Below are 15016 nucleotides of genomic sequence, written 5' to 3' on the forward strand. Positions count from 1 at the left end.
AACGGCCAGTTTCCGCCCAGAAACACCCACTTCCTGTCAATCACACTACGATCAGCACAGCGATGAAAAAGCTTTGTTATGCCGTGAGTAAAATACCTAACTTTTGGGTAAAATAACTAAGCGCATGCGCTCCGAACCTTGCGCATGCGCAGTAAGCGACTAATCGCAGTATAGCGAAAATCGGCAACGAGCGAACTCGGAATGACCCCCCATATACATTGATGCAGTGAATGTCTGATGTTCTTTCAGCACCTCTTAGTGCTGTAACAAAATAGTTCAAACTGATTTCTATTTAAAGTATTGCAATTTGTTCATAATATGCAGTTCCGGTTTAATGGTGGACATATAAATATCCTTTACTGTGGGAAAGGAGGCTGGTGTGTCCACTCTGATTTTAACCTCACCACTGTGAAATCCTGGTCATCAGGGGTGGATTCAGTGGCGCACCCAGGGGGGGTTTCCGAGTACCCAGAAACCCCCCTCCACTAAAATAATTTTTTTTTTTTTTTTTTTATTAGCTGCATGAGTATTATTAATGACTGTCTAGCGTCCTCTGCAGCCTGCTGTCTTCCTGGTGGCACTTGCAAGTGCAATAAAAGTTTACTTTATTTTAATTATAGTACATATATATCCATGTGCCTACATATATACACATGTATATACATACATACATACATACATACATATAAACACACACATATGATATATATATATATACATGTGTATATATATGTGTAATGTGTGTGTGTGTGTGTGTGTGTGTGTATATGTATATATATATATATATATATATATATATGTATATATATATGTATATGTATGCATGTTTAATATGCTATGTATATGTGTATATGGGTTCACTACGATCTCCCGGCGGCCGGCCTCCCGGCAACCAGCATACCGGCGCCGGGAGGCCGGCCGCCGGCTTACCAACAGTGTGGCGAGAGCAAATGAGCCCCTTGCGGGCTCGCTGCGCTCGCCACGCTACGCGCGCCACACTATTCTATTCTCCCTCCAGGGGGGTCGTGGACCCCCACGAGGGAGAATAAGTGTCGGTATGCCGGCGGCCAGGCAGCCCGACCGCCGGCATACTGAAGACCACCCGTGTATATGTATGTGTATGTGTGTATATATATACATATATATATATATATATATATATATATATATATATATATATATATATATATATGTGTGTGTAGATATATGTATATGTGTATATATATGTATATATGTGTGTGTAGATATATGTATATGTGTATATATATGTATATATGTGTGTGTAGATATATATATATATATATATATATATATATATATATATATATATATATGTGTATATATATATATATATATATATGTGTATGTAGAAGAGTCAGAACAAACAAATGTCCAAGACAGGACATGGCACTCCAGGACTTTAGTATAAATTATTTTAATGCATCCACTTAATCAACGACCTGCATCACTCCAACAGCCAGTGGTGCAGTGTAAACTGTGGCATAATGGCACAAGCATATATATGTGTAGAGATATATATGTGTAGAGATATATATGTGTAGAGATATATATGTGTAGAGATATATATGTGTAGAGATATATATGTGTAGAGATATATATGTGTAGAGATATATATGTGTAGAGATATATATGTGTAGAGATATATATGTGTAGAGATATATATGTGTAGAGATATATATGTGTAGAGATATATATGTGTAGAGATATATATATATATATATATATATATATATATATATATACATACACATACATACACACACACACACACACACACACACACACACACACACACACACACACACACACACACACTAGTTTTACGGACCCAGCATATACTGGGTCACATCAGTCCCCACCCCCGTGATTGGCTCCGCCCAGTTCTGGAAACCCCCCCCCCCCCATGCAAATCCTGCGTTTGCCACTGGGTGGATTGGGGACTGAAAGGGAAAAAATATACACATATGGCTGAGGGCAGGCTGTGACATGTAGGGGGCAGAAGGAGGGATGTGACATGCAGGGGGCAGAAGGCGGGATGTGACAGGTAGGGGGCAGAAGGCGGGATGTGACAGGTAGGGGGCAGAAGGCGGGATGTGACAGGTAGGGGGCAGAAGGCGGGATGTGACAGGGGGCAGAAGGCGGGATGTGACAGGGGGCAGAAGGCGGGATGTGACATGTAGGGGGCAGAAGGCGGGATGTGACATGTAGGGGGCAGAAGGCGGGATGTGACATGTAGGGGGCAGAAGGCGGGATGTGACAGGTAGGAGGCAGAAGGCGGGATGTGACAGGTAGGGGGCAGAAGGCGGGATGTGACAGGTAGGGGGCAGAAGGCGGGATGTGACAGTTAGGGGGCACAGGGCGGAATGTGACAGGTAGGGAGCAGAGGGCGGGATGTGACAGGTAGGGAGCAGAGAGCGGGATGTGACAGGTAGGGGGCAGAGGGCAGGATGTGACAGGTAGTGGGCACAGGGCGGGATGTGACAGGTAGGGAGCAGAGGGCGGGATGTGACAGGTAGGGAGCAGAGGGCGGGATGTGACAGGTAGTGGGCAGAGGATGGGATGTGACAGGTAGTGGGCAGAAGGCGGGATGTGACATGTAGGGAGCAGAGGGTGGGATGTGACAGTTAGGGGACACAGGGCGGAATGTGACAGGTAGGGAGCAGAGGGCGGGATGTGACAGGTAGGGGGCAGAGGGCAGGATGTGACAGGTAGGGGGCACAGGGCGGGATGTGACAGGTAGGGAGCAGAGGGCGGGATGTGACAGGTAGGGAGCAGAGGGCGGGATGTGACAAGTAGGGGCAAGAAGGTGGGATGTGACATGTAGGGGGCAGAAGGCGGGATGTGACAGGTAGGGGGCAGAAGGCGGGATGTGACATGCAGGGGGCAGAAGGCGGGATGTGACAGGTAGGGGGCAGAAGGCGGGATGTGACAGGTAGGGGGCAGAAGGCGGGATGTGACAGGTAGGGGGCAGAAGGCGGGATGTGACAGGTAGGGGGCAGAAGGCGGGATGTGACAGGTAGGGGGCAGAAGGCGGGATGTGACAGGTAGGGGGCAGAAGGCGGGATGTGACAGGTAGGGGGCACAGGGCGGGATGTGACAGGTAGGGGGCAGAGGGCAGGATGTGACAGGTAGGGGGCAAGAAGGTGGGATGTGACAGGTAGGGGGCAGAAGGCGGGATGTGACAGGTAGGGAGCAGAGGGCGGGATGTGACAGGTAGGGGGCACAGGGCGGGATGTGACAGGTAGGGGGCACAGGGCGGGATGTGACAGGTAGGGGGCACAGGGCGGGATGTGACAGGTAGGGGGCACAGGGCGGGATGTGACAGGTAGGGGGCACAGGGCGGAATGTGACAGGTAGGGGGCAGAGGGCAGGATGTGACAGGTAGGGAGCAGAGGGCGGGATGTGACAGGTAGAGGGCAGAGGGCAGGATGTGACAGGGAGCAGAGGATGGGATGTGACAGGTAGGGGGCACAGGGCGGGATGTGACAGGTAGGGAGCAGAGAGCGGGATGTGACAGGTAGGGGGCAGAGGGCAGGATGTGACAGGTAGGGGGCACAGGGCGGAATGTGACAGGTAGGGGGCAGAGGGCAGGATGTGACAGGTAGTGGGCAGAAGGCGAGATGTGACAGGTAGTGGGCAGAGGGCAGGATGTGACAGGGAGCAGAGGATGGGATGTGACAGGTAGGGGGCACAGGGCGGAATGTGACAGGTAGGGAGCAGAGAGCGGGATGTGACAGGTAGGGGGCAGAGGGCAGGATGTGACAGGTAGGGAGCAGAGGGCGGGATGTGACAGGTAGGGAGCAGAGGGCGGGATGTGACAGGTAGGGAGCAGAGAGCGGGATGTGACAGGGGGCAGAGGGCAGGATGTGACAGGTAGGGGCAAGAAGGTGGGATGTGACAGGTAGGGGGCAGAAGGTGGGATGTGACAGGTAGGCGGCAGAGGGTGGGATGTGGCAGGTAGCGAGCAGAGGATGGGATGTGACAGGTAGGGGGCACAGGGCGGAATGTGACAGGTAGGGAGCAGAGTGCGGGTTGTGACAGGTAGTGGGCAGAGGGCAGGATGTGACAGGTAGGGAGCAGAGGGCGGGATGTGACAGGGAGTGGGCTGAGGGCGGGATGTGACAGGTAGTGGGCTGAGGGCGGGATGTGACAGGTAGTGGGCAGAGGGCGGGATGTGACAGGTAGGGAGCAGAGGGCAGGATGTGACAGGTAGGTGGCGGAATGCGGGATGTGACGGGATAGCGGCACAGGCTGTGACAGCTATTGGGCATAAGGTGGACTGTGACAGATAGAGGATAGAGCATGGACTGTGGCAGCTAGTGGACAGAGGGCAGATTGTGACAAGTGGAGGATAGAGCGTGGGGACAGAGGGTGGGTTGTGACTGATAGGGAGATAGATTGCGGGCTGTAGATGGTAGAGTACAGGTTGTTCAGAGTCTTCCAGTGCCTGGCTGACAGTACAGCAGGCTATGTGGTGGGGGGCAAGGGAGAGGAACACGGATGGGATGGGGGAGTAAGGTGGGGGGTATTTGTGAACAAGGGGAGAGAAGAAGAAAGGGCTGGGGATCTAGAAGGGGAAGGCTTCTGACCCAAAGTGACTGTTTCGGCAGGTGCTGCCCTCAATGTGTCTGATGTGGCTGCAACCCGTAGTAGCTACAATTCTTCCTCTATACAGTATATTCCTGTCCTACGGGAAGCTGTGCAAGTACAAAGGCGCCAGGTTGGAAGTTGTGCATACCTGCAAAGCTGCCCACACTGGGGGCCTAATTCACATCTGATTGTAGATGTGCCAAATTTAGCACATCTACGATCAGTTTCTCAGACATGCGGGGGGACGCCCAGCACAGGGCTAGGCCGCCCTGCATATCTGTCCCTACCCCCCCAAACACAGGTACAAAAGCATTGCACAACGGTGATGCCTTTGTACCTAGCAATAACTCCCTGCCAGAGCAGCTACTGCGCGCTGGCAGGCCGCTACCCGCTGAGTCCCGGGTCGCAGCGGCTGTGTGTGACATCACTCAGCCGCCATGGCCCGCCCCGGCATCGGTCCGGACACGTTCTAACGCCGTTGGCACACCATCTCCCTCCGCGTGACTGCCTCTGCCTGTCAATCAGGCAAAGGAGATCGCAGCCCTGAGATGCTGATAGCATCTCACTGGGCTCCCGTGGTGCGCATGCGCAGTGCCGCTGCTGTGTGTTCGCAATCCACAAAGTAATTCAGACTGCGATCGCTGCCGCTGCAGTAATGCAGTCTGAATTACCCCCTGGGTCCTAGTGCCCGCCGGCTACTGTTTGTAAGTAACAGAGGCAGCGCAAATCGTGCCTCTATTGCTATAGGACAGTATTTAGTGTGACCTATTTCCATAGCTGGGAAATCGAGTCCAGGGTGCAGGAGAGGGGGGTGGGGGGTATGGTCCATGCTGCCCGGGGTCCTCCCCACTCTGGCGCCTTTCTCTGTTGCGAATGCAGCGTGATGGTCCTGACTACACTCCTATTATCCCCACACATGATTGCTATATCAGTTTCAATGTAATATATGTTCATTATTAATAATACAACCCCCCCCCCCCCCCCATTTAAATTAACATACACACCCACAGATGACAATGACAGTACTAATCTACCCACACCCTCAGACCTTATTAATCCACCCATTGCTCTCCCCATGCACTTACCTCAGCATGAAGAAAGCTGCCTGGTCTCACTCTCTGCACACTGTGGACTGTGGAGCTCAAAAGGAAGAGGAGAGAGCTGGAGGACACACACAGAAGCTGGCAGACAGGGGGAGGATGGGGCAGAGACTAGGGGATGTGATTATGAACAGGTAGAAGAAGGACAGAGTGGCTAGAAGATGGAAAGGGGTGGAGACTCGTGGAGGGAAAGGGGCAGGGCTTAAGACCGAAGAGGAAGCAGAGACATTCCTCATGTCAAAGTAGTGGCCAGCTCAATAAAGACAGCAGTCATGTGACCCGCTGGGCGACCTGGGTGGGGAGGTTAATTATATCATCATGGTTGCAATCCTCATCCCTCTGATCGCGGCCCGCCAAGCCCCGTCCCTTACAGAAAGGGGTGGAGTTATGAAGCAGAGGGAGGGCATCGGGGACTTTTTCGGATCTCCAGCCCCTGTCCGAGCCCGGCTGCAGGTATGCCGTGCACAGAGGCCTCTGCTGCCCCGACTTCCCACCAGCAATGCCATAACACGGAATTCCATGCCACTTGCTCACAGTCACCGCAGCCGCCGCCTCCCGGGTTCTGCGGCCGCACCTGCTGTTCTGTCTGAGGGCTGGGGAGGAGAGCGCAGCGTGCCTCTCCTGCACCTTGGTCCAACACTGGTAAGCCCCGCCCTCACATAAAAGAGGGCATGGCCACAAACCAGTAGGGCCTACCAGTGATCTCCTCGGCTCCCTGGTGGCCCAGTCCGAGCCAGTACATGTTGTATAAACCTGATACCAGTGTCGTACTGTAACTAGGGCTCTGGGACGCTCCAGGCATGCAGAGTGCATGGTTCTGGTGGCGATCCAGGCATGCAGAGTGCAGGGCTCTGGGAACGATCCAGGCATGCAGACGCCAGGGTTCTGTGTATGGTCCAGGTATACAGAGTGCAGAGTTCTGGGGACGATCCAGGCATGCAGGGTTCTGGGGATGGTCCAGGTATACAGAGTGCAGAGTTCTGGGGACGATCCAGGCATGCAGAGTGCAGGGTTCTGGGGATGGTCCAGGCATGCAGGGTTCTGGGGATGGTCCAGGCATACAGAGTGCAGAGTTCTGGGGACGATCCAGGCATGCAGAGTGCAGGGTTCTGGGGACGGTCCAGGCATACAGAGTTCTGGGGACGATCCAGGCATACAGAGTGCAGAGTTCTGGGGACGATCCAGGCATACAGAGTGCAGGGTTCTGGGGACGATCCAGGCATGCAGAGTGCAGAGTTCTGGGGACGATCCAGGCATGCAGAGTGCAGAGTTCTGGGGACGATCCAGGCATGCAGAGTGCAGGGTTCTGTGTATGATCCAGGCATGCAGAGTGCAGGGTTCTGTGTATGATCCAGGCATGCAGAGTGCAGGGTTCTGTGTATGGTCCAGGCATGCAGAGTGCAGGGCTCTGGGAACGATCCAGGCATGCAGACGCCAGGGTTCTGTGTATGGTCCAGGTATACAGAGTGCAGAGTTCTGGGGACGATCCAGGCATGCAGAGTGCAGGGTTCTGGGGATGGTCCAGGTATACAGAGTGCAGAGTTCTGGGGACGATCCAGGCATGCAGAGTGCAGGGTTCTGGGGACGGTCCAGGCATACAGAGTGCAGAGTTCTGGGGACGATCCAGGCATACAGAGTGCAGAGTTCTGGGGACGATCCAGGCATACAGAGTGCAGGGTTCTGGGGATGGTCCAGGCATACAGAGTGCAGAGTTCTGGGGACGATCCAGGCATGCAGAGTGCAGGGTTCTGGGGACGATCCAGGCATGCAGAGTGCAGGGTTCTGGGGATGGTCCAGGCATACAGAGTGCAGAGTTCTGGGGACGATCCAGGCATGCAGAGTGCAGGGTTCTGCGGACGATCCCATACCCTCCAACATTTTACACATAAAATTGGTACAAATCAGAAAAGGGGCGTGGTCACAAGTAAAGGGCAACACCCCTTTTCTTATACTTTCAATGGAAGTTTGGAGAGCCAAAAATCGGTATAGACCATAAAAAAAAGGTACTGTACCTGCCAAAAAGGTAAGTTGGAGGGTATGGTGAGCCAGGCATGCAGGGTTCTGGGGACGATCCAGGCATGAACTCTACAGTCTGTACAGCAGCTTGGGGTGTCCTCAAGATGCTCCAGGGTGTGCTACACTTTCAGGTGCTGGTTTTCTCATCTCCTCTGTATGGCATCATGATGTCATGCGCTCAGGGGGCGAAGCCAAAATAGAGTGCACTGCCGCCCTGTTTCACCGCTGCCTGACACCTATACGGCTGTTCTCTGTATTTACTACCACTCCTCCTCAGATATGCCGAATTCAGCATGTGGTGCTGTGCAAAACACAACTTGCTATCCTGCACACATTCTGCTATAAATCAGTACATCGAGAGAAATGAAATGATTCTATGTTCTTCACAAATGTATGGAAACTTTTTTCAGCAAAAATTGTGTCCATCAGTGATGTCAATGACGGGTTTAGATCCTAAATAACAAACACCACATTGAACCAACAAACTACTGATTTCCCTGTATTTGGTTCATGAGGCAAATTAAAAAGTGAACCTTATACATACTTGCCTACTTTTGAAAAAGCATTTCAGGGAGACTGTGAAAGTAACACCTATCAGCGCGGGCGCTTACTGCTACATCGGAGAGGTGTGCTATGAAAATGACTTACATCCACATGTAAATGAGGCACAAAGTTAGTAAGATTTATTTGTTGAAGAAAAGACACTCATATTTTGCAGAATTTGTTCGGGTATTGTGTTTTACAAGAGGTTCCATATACTGTAAGTGGCCACGAGAAATCTTATTTAAAACACATGTAGCCATAGAGATCATTGTGCCCTATAACCAATGCAAGGAAATGGCACTGATGAGCCCATCTGAATGTATGTATCGCTGATTTATTTTTTCACCCAAGAATGTAACAGCTGCGTAATGGGGTTAAGGTGCAATCAGGGAGATTTCTGGACTATTCAGGGAGTGAGGGAGATTGCTGCTATTTCAGGGAGTCTCCTGCAGAATGAGGGAGGGTAGGCAACTGTGACCTTATACGGCTAACAACACCTTATTCTATCTGTTTCTATAAAAGTACAAGGAGTTTCTTGAGGCTATTTCCATCCCTTAAATTGTACTGTAAACAGTGTGTTTCAATGTATAATAGGAAACCTGACTTTAGGGCTAGAGAAGTAATAGAAAACTAAGGGGGTAATTCCAAGTTGATCGCAGCAGGATTTTTGATAGCAACTGGGCAAAACCATGTGCACTGCAGGGGAGGCAGATATAACATGTGCAGAGAGAGTTAGATTTGGGTGTGGTGTGTTCAATCTGCAATCTAATTTGCACTGTAAAAATACAGCAGCCAGTATTTACCCTGCACAAAAACAAAATAACCCACCCAAATCTAACTCTCTCTGCACATGTTATATCTGCCCCACCTGCAGTGCACATGGTTTTGCCCAATTGCTAACTAAATTCCTGCTGCGATCAACTTGGAATTACCCCCTAAGTTTCTCTAATTTTAAAGAAAAGGAAAGACAAACAAATGTAAGCAAAACAACTAAAGCTGCAGCACAAATCTGTTTTCCCTTCAGTGTCATAGGAGAGCTCCGCCCCCACTCCTTTGAGGACCCACCCCCTTTTGGGCCACGCCTCTGTCCCGAGTCAATAGAGTTGAAAGTTGAGAGGTATGATGGCATATACTGTACTTTAAATGCCAATAACATATACCTTACAGCCACTGGGGCGGAACTGTGGGAGGCAGTGGAGTCGGCTGCTGCCGGGCTCCTGACCTCAAGGGGGCACCTGTCCTCCATTGCCTCCCACTGCCCGACAATCCATCGCCGCTGCGCCGAATGTGGATGGAGGATCGGTGTCAGTGTCGTGACACGGCTGCAGCAGCTGCCTCCTCATATCCACAGAGACGAGCTGGCAGCTGGCTGCAGCTAGGGGGAGCTCCAGCGCACAGCTGATCACAGGCACTAACAGAAGAGCTGGCCGTCTATAGCTCTCTCTTCCTCCATCCTGCTGCTAGCCGAAGGTAGGCACTGGCACCACCTGCCTCATGCTGCTGCACTGTGTATGTGGTGTATGTGTGTGTATGGGGTTGATTACTGGGGGTATCTTTAATAAATATTGGCAACACTGACTGTTTATGTGTGTTGATGTTTTTAAGGGAGGTGTGTGTGTGTCTGTGTGTTTTAACGAAGTGTGTTTAAGTGAAAAAGACGTGTGTGTGTAATTAAATGAGGCGTGGTGTGTGTGTGTAATTGTGTGTGTAATTGTGTGTGTGTGTAATTAAATGAGGTGTATGTGTAATTGTGTGTAAGTGTGTGTGTGTAATTGTGTGTGTAGTTGAAAGAGGCATGTGTGTGTCTGTTTAATTGAAAGAGGCATGTGTGTGTAATTGTGGATGTGTAACTGTGTGTTTGTGTGTAATTGAAATAGGCGTGTGTGTATGTAAGTGAAAGGCATGTGAGTGTGTAAGTAAAAGGCATGTGAGTGTGTATGTGTGTAATTGAATGGGGCGTGGTGTGTGTGTGTGTGTGTAATTGTGTGTGTGTAATTGAAAGAGGCATGGGTGTGTCTGTTTAAGTGAAAGAGGCGTGTGTGATTGTGTGTGTAATTGAAAAAGCGTGTGTGTATAATTGTGTGTGTGTAATTGAAAGATGCATATGTGTGTAAGTGAAAGAGGCATGCGAGTGTGGGTTTACGTGAGAGGCATGTGAGTGTGTGTAAGTAAAAGACATGCATGTGTGTGTAAGTGAAAGATGCGTGTGTGTGTGTGTGTGTGTGTGTGTGTGTGTGTAAGTGAAAGGCGTGTGTGTGTAAGTGAAAGATGCGTGTGTGTGTGTGTGTGTGTGTAATTGAAAGAGGCATGTGTTTGTCTGTTTAATTGAAAGAGGTTTGTGTAAGTGAAAGAGGTATGTGCATCTATACTACTATTGTGAAAGTACTATTGTGAGTACGCTGCTACTGTTCACCCCAAGTACCAGATATCTACATATGGTGTATGTATGTATGTATGTGCCGGCACTCTCTCCTCCTCCAGTTAATGCCCAGGTGCCTCCTAACAGGTCTGTGGGACCTTGTAGCTAAATCAATGAAGTGGCACTCACGGCACTTGATTGATAAAAATAAGACTCAGGACACGGCGGTCTCAGATGAAAGATCTTTCAGCTGAGACTGCCGTATCCTGAGTCTTATTTTTTATCAATCAAGTCCCGTGAGTGCCACTTCTTCATTATATATATATATATATATATATATATATATATATATATATATATATATATATATTTCTCTGACGTCCTAGTGGATGCTGGGAACTCCGTAAGGACCATGGGGAATAGCGGCTCCGCAGGAGACTGGGCACATCTAAAGAAAGCTTTAGGATCACCTGGTGTGCACTGGCTCCTCCCCCTATGACCCTCCTCCAAGCCTCAGTTAGATTTCTGTGCCCGACGAGAAGGGTGCACACTAGGGGCTCTCCTGAGCTCTTTGTGAAAGTTTTAGTTTAGGTTTATTATTTTCAGTGAGACCTGCTGGCAACAGGGACTAAGGGGAGAAGAAGCGAACTCACCTGCGTGCAGAGTGGATTGGGCTTCTTAGGCTACTGGACATTAGCTCCAGAGGGACGATCACAGGTTCAGCCTGGATGGGTCACCGGAGCCGCGCCGCCGTCCCCCTTACAGAGCCAGAAGAGCGAAGAGGTCCGGAAAAATCGGCGGCAGAAGACGATCCTGTATTCAGATAAGGTAGCGCACAGCACCGCAGCTGTGCGCCATTGCTCTCAGCACACTTCACACTCCGGTCACTGAGGGTGCAGGGCGCTGGGGGGGGCAGCGCCCTGAGACGCAATAAATCGATAAAAAAACCTTATATGGCTAAAATAAATGCATCACATATAACTCCTGGGCTATATGGATGCATTTAACCCCTGCCAAAACATACAGAAAAAGGATGATAAGGACGCCGAGAAAGGGGCGGAGCCTATCTCCTCAGCACACTGGCGCCATTTTCCCTCACAGCTCAGTTGGAGGGAAGCTCCCTGGCTCTCCCCTGCAGTCACTACACTACAGAAAGGGGTTAAAAAAGAGAGGGGGGCACAAATTAGGCGCAGTATATAACAATACAGCAGCTATAAAGGGAAAAACACTTATATAAGGTTATCCCTGTATATATATAGCGCTCTGGTGTGTGCTGGCAAACTCTCCCTCTGTCTCCCCAAAGGGCTAGTGGGGTCCTGTCCTCTATCAGAGCATTCCCTGTGTGTGTGCTGTGTGTCGGTACGTTGGTGTCGACATGTATGAGGAGAAAAATGATGAGGAGACGGAGTAGAGTGTCTGAAATAGTGTTGTCACCCCCTAGGGGGTCGACACCTGAGTGGATGTACTGTTGAAATTGCGTGACAGTGTCAGCTTTGTATAAAAGACAGTGGTTGACATGAGACAGCCGGCTACTCAGCTTGTGCATGTCCAGACGTCTCATACAGGGGCCCTAAAGCGCCCGTTACCTCAGATACAGACGCCGACAGGGGTACTGACTCCTGTGTCGACGGTGAAGAGACAACCGTGATTTCCAATAGGGCCACACATTGCATGATTGAGGCAATGGAAAAAGTTTACACTTTTCTGATAATATGAATACCACCAAAAAAAAAAAAAGGGGTATTATGTTTGGTGAGGAAAAACTTCCTGTAGTTTTCCTGAATCTGAGAAATAAAATGAGGTGTGTGATGATGCGTGGGTTTCCCCCCGATAACAATTGATATTTTCTAAAAAGTTATTGGCAGTATACCTTTTCCCGCCAGAGGTTAGGGTGCGTTGGGAAACACCCCCTAGGGTGGATAAAGCGCTCACACGCTTGTAAAAACAAGGGCTCTACCCTCTCCTGAGATGGCCGCCCTTAAGGATCCTGCTGATAGAAAGCAGGAGCGTATCCTAAAATGTAATTACACACATACTGGTGTTATACTGCGACCAGCAATCGCCTCAGCCTGGATGTGCAGTGCTGGGGTGGCGTGGTCGGATTCCCTGACTGGAAATATGATATCCTAGATAAGGACAGTATATTATTGCCTATAGAGCAATTAAAAGATGCATTTCTATATATGCAGGATGCACAGCGGAATATTTGCCGACTGGCATCAAGTATAAGTGCGTTGTCCAATTATTCCAGTAAAGTGGTCAGGTGATGCGGATTCCAAACGGCATTTGGAAGTATTGCCTTAAAAGAGGGGATGTACCCCAGGTCGCCTCTCAAAATAAGACGCCGTATTATCAGGCGCAGTCCTGGTTGGCAGGCGGACAAAAGGGTTCCTCTTTTCTGCTCGTGACAGAGGGAGAGGAAAATGGCTGCAGAGATCAGCCAGTTCCAAGGAACAGAAACCCTTTTACGCCGCTGCCAAGCCCTCAGTATGACGCTAGGGCTTTACAAGTTCAGGCACGGTGGGGTCCCGTTCTCAATGAATTTCAGTGCGCAGTGGGCTCACTCGCAAGTAGACCCCTGGATCCTTCAGATAATATTTCAGGGGTACAAATTGGAATTCGAGACGTATTCCCCTCGCCGTTTCCAAAAGTCTGTTTTACCGACGTCTCCCGCTGACAGGGAGGCAGTTTTGGAAGCCATTCACAAGCTGTATTCCCAGCAGGTGATAATCAAGGTACCCCTCCTGCAACAGGGAACGGGGTATTATTCCACACTATTGTGGTAACGAAGCCAGACGGCTCGGTGAGACCGATTTTAAAATCTAAAATCTAAAATCTTTGAACACTTGCATACAGAGGTTCAAATTCAAAATTGAGTCACTCAGAGCAGTGATTGCAAACCTGGAAGAAGGGGACTACATGATGTCTCGGGACATCAAGGAGGCTTACCTTCATGTCAAAATTTACCCTTCTCACCAAGGGTATTTCAGGTTATGGTACAGAACTGTATCAGTTCGGACGCTGCCGTAGGGATGGTCCACGGCACCCCGGGTCTTTACTGAAGTAATGACCGAAATGATGATATTCCTTCGAAGGAAGGGAATTTTAGTTATCCTTTACTTGGACGATTCCCTGATAAGGGTAAGATCCAGGGAACAGTTGGAGCACGATTGGATTTTCAATATTCCAAAATCACAGCTGGTTCCGACGACTTGTCTTCTATTCCTAGGGATGATTCTGGACATAGTCCAGAAAGAAGGTGCTTCTCCCGGAGGAGAAAGCCAGGGAGTTATCCGAGCTAGTCAGGAACCTCCCAAAACCGAACCAAGTCTCAGTGCATCAATGCACAAGGGTTCTGGGTAAAAATGGTGGCTTCCTACGAAGCAATCCCATTCGGCAGATTCCACGCACAGTGGAACCTTCTGGACAAATGGTCCGGGTCGCATCTTCAGATGCTTCAGCGGATAACCCTGTCACCAGGGACAAGGGTATCCCTCCTGTGGTGGTTGCTGAGTGCTCATCTTCTAGAGGGCCGCAGATTCGGCATTCGGGACTGGGTCCTGGTGGCCACGGATGCCAGCCTGCGAGGCTGGGGAGCAGTCACACAGGGAAGGAATTTCCAGGGCTTATGGTCAAGCCTGGAGACATCTCTTCATATAAACATTCTGGAACTAAGGGCCATTTACAATGCCCTAAGTCAAGCGAAACCCCTGCTTCAGGGTCAGGCGGTATTGATCCAATCGGACAACATCACGTCAGTCGCCCACGTAAACAGACAGGGCGGCACGAGAAGCAGGAGGGCAATGGCAGAAGCTGCAAGGATTTTCGCTGGGCGGAAAATCATGTGATAGCACTGTCAGCAGTGTTCATTCCGGGAGTGGACAACTGGGAAGCAGACTTCCTCAGCAGACACGACCTTCACCCGGGAGAGTGGGGACTTCACCCAGAAGTCTTCCACCTGATTGTAAACCGTTGGGAAAAACAAAAGGTGGACATAATGGCGTCCCGTCTAAACAAAAAACTAGACAGATATTGCGCCAGGTCAAGGGACCCTCAGGCAATAGCGGTGGACGCTCTGGTAACACCGTGGGTGTACCAGTCAGTGTATGTGTTCCCTCCTCTGCCCCTCGTACCAAAAGTACTGAGAATCATAAGAAGGAGAGGAGTAAGAACTATACTCGTGGTTCCGGATTGGCCAAGAAGGACTTGGTATCCGGAACTTCAAGAGATGCTCACGGACGAACCGTGGCCTCTACCTCTAAGAAAGCACCTGCTCCAGCAGGGGCCTTGTCTGTTCCAAGACTTACCGCGGCTGCGTTTGACGGCATGGCGGTTGAACGCCGGATCCTGAAGATCCCTACCCTGGTCAAGGCCAGGAAAGACGTAA

At 50.2% G+C, this 15016-nt stretch overlaps 1 protein-coding gene and 1 long non-coding RNA gene across 7 annotated transcripts in view; one reads left to right on the forward strand and one right to left on the reverse strand.

Annotated features, from left to right (window-relative positions):
* The window catches only part of KCNMB1 (potassium calcium-activated channel subfamily M regulatory beta subunit 1), a 228576-nt gene that overhangs the window by 104181 nt on the left and 109379 nt on the right, over window positions 1–15016 (reverse strand). Inside the window, exon 1 of one of the 3 annotated variants that reach the window (XM_063928308.1) lies at window positions 5697–5852. The exons of the other annotated variants lie outside the window; for them this stretch is intronic. The gene's annotated coding sequence lies outside the window, so the exon portion shown is untranslated. Of the gene's footprint in view, window positions 1–5696; window positions 5853–15016 lie in introns of those variants that run through there. 3 annotated transcript variants of the gene reach the window in all.
* Window positions 1–15016, forward strand: part of LOC134933245 (uncharacterized) — a 446291-nt gene that overhangs the window by 25667 nt on the left and 405608 nt on the right. The window lies entirely within an intron of this gene.

The sequence above is a fragment of the Pseudophryne corroboree genome, chromosome 6 (assembly GCF_028390025.1).
Source record: "Pseudophryne corroboree isolate aPseCor3 chromosome 6, aPseCor3.hap2, whole genome shotgun sequence".
NCBI classification, from domain to species: Eukaryota; Metazoa; Chordata; class Amphibia; order Anura; family Myobatrachidae; genus Pseudophryne; species Pseudophryne corroboree.